General features: G+C 32.3%; 1 long non-coding RNA gene across 1 annotated transcript; it reads right to left on the reverse strand.

Moving 5' to 3' along the window:
• Positions 1-2,917: 2,917 nt before the first annotated feature.
• On the reverse strand, positions 2,918-3,386 carry LOC133803183 (uncharacterized). Its single transcript, XR_009877816.1, has 3 exons — positions 3,281-3,386; positions 3,095-3,199; positions 2,918-3,008 (listed from the first exon to the last, which is right to left on the reverse strand). It is a non-coding gene; the product is annotated as an uncharacterized LOC133803183 (long non-coding RNA).
• Between the last annotated feature and the right edge of the window lie 890 nt (positions 3,387-4,276).

A 4,276-nucleotide genomic window follows, 5' to 3' on the forward strand; every position in this document is an offset into this window, starting at 1 on the left:
GCTACACAAATATCAATTATGTATCAATTTCTCTTCAAAACATGATTAAATACGACCTATTTTTTTTCTTCTTCGCAAATGTTGTTTCCTACATAATAAAAAAAAAAGTAGCTTCTGCTTTTCTTGTCTCATTAACCCACTAATTGAGTTGCCATGTCCAATTGAATAGAAACGCATGCCTTGGTAAAATAATCAATCTTTTATTTAACTACAAATTTAATTAAGATGTCATTTCTTGTATAACACAAGATACCCATGTTCCTCTAGGTCAGATTCAAACTACAACTATTACATAGCATCATAGACAAAGATTAAAATTACTTTCCCCAACTCTCCTTCTACACAAAAGAATTTTAAAAACAACAAAATGCACTGAACTGACGGACATCTAGCTAATATATAGCACAAAAAACACAAAGCAAATGAAACACTTTGTAAAGGGACTCTTCATGCAATGAAACATAAAATTTCTTAATATTCTGCTACAGTTTCTTCAAAATATCTCTCTTAAATTTATTTTTGGCATATTTAATTTGACAAAAATATTTCGTATTTTCTTATTATATTCGGCTGTATATAAATATATATTGTTGATATATGTTTTAAATAATAAAGGTATAATTGATGACAAACTTTTCTATATTAGGAAAGTTTGTCAAAAATAGTGTGACTTTATTATTATAAAAACAAATCTTTTTTAACTGTCTTTTTCCAACTGATTATCTTATTGTATCTGACAATATAATTGAGTTTTATTGCATGATCAGGTTATAAAAGGAAAGTCTTGATTCCTATATCAAAGGATGAATTGTTACCATATATAGCTCACGATTCTGTAGCTACAAAATTAGGAAATCTTGTGAAATTGAAAAAAAAATTTAGGAAAGTTTCCTTGTGGGCTTAGGTAGGTTTAGACCGTGTATTAGTTGCCCAATATGAGTATAATGACTATAAATACTCATATTGGCTGCTAGGTTTTAGTTACCTCTTTTTGTATTTCATTCTTATTTATAAAAGAGAGCATTTGTTTTGTAGAAGTGAGTGAGTTCGACTCTACCTCTGTTTTTCAGTGTTCTTGTAATTGTTTTGAGTCTTCAAACAGTTCTACAAAGAAGGAGAACAAAGTGCAAGCCTTTGGGAGAAGGTTCTTCAAGCCTTCGGGAGAAGGTGGTTCAAGTCTTGCTTCGGGAGGAAGCAAGCACACTTCAAGCAGATCAAAGGGAGTTTGTATTCTTGAAGGGTCAGCAAGTTTCATTTGTCAAGGTGGAATACATCAAGCTTGCGGCATATAATAATAGGGAGTCTATTTATGCATAAGTCAAAAACTCTGTATTTTTTAGATCTTACTAGTGAATCTTATCTCTGGGCGTGGCCCCGTGGACTAGTGGCAATCTGCAAGGATTGCTGATACCACGTATAAAAACCTTGTGTTTTTATTTTCTGCACTTTAGTTCTTTTCTGATTTTCTGATATGTAGTTACAGAACTCTAGTCTGTAGCTATAGAATATCTGTTTCAGTACCAACTTAATTATTCCACATTTAATTAGTTGATTAATAAGTTGGTAATTATAAAATACGGAATTTCAATTAGTATCAGAGCAAGTCACTAAACTCTTAGTGAGATCTTGAGGTTATATATTATTCCGTTTAATTTGTTTTGTGTGAGATGTCGTTCTTTGCAGAAGGAAACTCCATCACTCGGTCACCTCTATTAAATGATACTAATTATCCATACTGGAAGGTCAGGATAAGGGCATTCATCAAGTCACAAGATGAGAGGGCTTGGAGATCTGTACTCTCGGGTTGGACTCCACCAATTGAAAAAGATGATAAAGGTAATTCAAAGGTAAAATCTAAACTTGAGTGGTCCATTGAAGATGAAAAATTATCTGGTTATAATAATAAAGCTTTGCTTGCAATTTTTAATGGTGTTGGTAAAGGCTTTATAAAATTGATATCACCTTGTGAATCTGCAAAGGAGGTGTGGAAAATCCTTCAAACTCAGTTTGAAGGTACCGCTGATGTAAAGAGATCATGTTTTACCATGTTGCAAACTAGATTTGATGAATTAAGAATGTTGGAAACTGAAACTTTATTTGAATTTTATGAAAAGTTGTCTAATATTCACTACTACAAAAAAGGCATTTCTCTGCGGTTTTTTTACTCAATACACTGTGGTTTTTGAGAGTATTGAAAAGCGCAGTGTATTCGATCGCAGAGAAAAGTGTTACACAAACCGCGGAGAAAAGCTACACTTTTCTCTGCAGTTGTAGTAAGCCAACTGCGGAGAAAATAGAGCTTTCTCTGCGGTTCTAATAAGCAAACAGCGGAGAAAAGAGAGCTTTCTCTGCGGTTTGTTTATTAGAACCGCAGAGAAAGCTCTCTTTTCTCCGCGGTTGGCTTACTACAACCGCAGAGAAAAGGGCTTTCTCAATAAAAAAAAAATTTAATTTCGGTTGATAACCGAGCATTTTTAATAAAAAAAATTAATTTTCAATTTTAATAAATACTTATTTTCAATAGTATAACTAATTTGTTAAATTATTATATATACATTTCATATCTAATACAAAATAAATGGCTAGTAATGAATCAAAGACTTTAATCATTCTAACCAATATAAGTTAGCACTTTAATCTTACATACATACAAAAATTTAGATTTCATAAACAAATGGCATTAATCTAGCTAACCAATCACTTTGTAGTGGTAGTAGATCCTCTTTGACATTGAATTGCTTTTTGTCAAACCACTGCAAAATTGAAAAGTTAATATAGATTAGATAATTAAATACTATATCTAGTTTTTCTTAAGCAAAAAAGAGTTTAAAATATAACATACTTTCTTCTTGATAACTTCTGCTGGATTCGGTGCATTTACAAGATCATAAATGTATCTTAGTACATAATAATCACATTCATGACTTTCAGGTTGTTTTGGACAAGAACCTCTCACCAATTTTGTAAATGTGCCGATGTATTCATTTTCCAAACATTGTGCGTATGCTCTACAAAAATTAAAATTAATTAAATACATATTATGCTCTCAACTTTTAAAAATTAATAATGCATACATTACAAATGAAGAACTTACTTTTCCATAACCTCCGTAATTATTGGTGGAGATTTATGATTTTTTAAAGGGTCCAAAATTATGGTCATCCCCCGCATCATCACGAGCACCAACATCCAATGTCGACTAAAATAATAATAAAATATGATTATTATAAAATTAAAATTCAACCATAGTAGTGATAATGTTTAAGTAGTTCGTTCTTACTCAACAATCCAAGGAATGAAATATATTTGGCCTCGTCTATCCATAGTCATCATCCATTTGGCTATAAGATCCACCGTATAGTTTTTACTTTCATCATTGCCAATAGAAAGATGTTCGGTATCAAAAAATCTATATAATTGTCGTGAATTTGGGTGCATGCTTTCCCAAATGTATCTGTAGATAATCAATCATTCATATTACATTTTCAATTAATAAATTAATATCGTCAAAAAAAAATTGGGCAGAGTTTCCTCTGTTTCTATAGCATATCCAAAATTATTAGAACCTATAAATTCAACTTAGAAAAAGCATACAACAAACAACATGCATGTTCTCAACCATAAGCCACCGCAGCACACAAAATTCGCAGAACCTACTTCACTAAGACACACATGTTCTCAACCTTTTGTTATCTCCGCAGCACACAATTTCATCTCAGAACTTACTTCACTACGGATGAATATCTAATATATTCAAACTCCTCTAATAGTTTGTAATGACATAACGGATTGATACATACCTCATACCAAACAGCATAGCTGAGGATCCAATATTATCCATGGAGGCTGCTTGATAAACGTCTTCCGAAGTGATGAAGATAGCCTCGCGTTCTCCTATAAACTCCGGGTCAACGGGAACTTGTACAACCCCATCTATTCCTTTATTGGAATAATACTCCTTCACTATAAATTTTAGACTCAGATCAATTTTGTCCCATTGGTTATCTGTTAACCAATTTGAAGGTTCTGGTTGAGTTATTTCAGCGGGGATGACTACGTGAGATCCAACTGATGATAAATGTGGGCTTCGTGATAGGGATTTGTGATTAGATGAAGATGGACCCTACATAATAGCATTAAACATATCAGTATAGTGTACCCATTTAAAAATAAAATTTAAATATCTAAGCAAATAATTTTATACCTGACAAGCCACAATTAAATTTTTAGGCCAAGGCAGGAATGTGTCTCGTGCGTCCCCAACATATCGTACGTT

The sequence above is a fragment of the Humulus lupulus genome, chromosome X, assembly GCF_963169125.1.
Source record: "Humulus lupulus chromosome X, drHumLupu1.1, whole genome shotgun sequence".
NCBI lineage: Eukaryota > Viridiplantae > Streptophyta > Magnoliopsida > Rosales > Cannabaceae > Humulus > Humulus lupulus.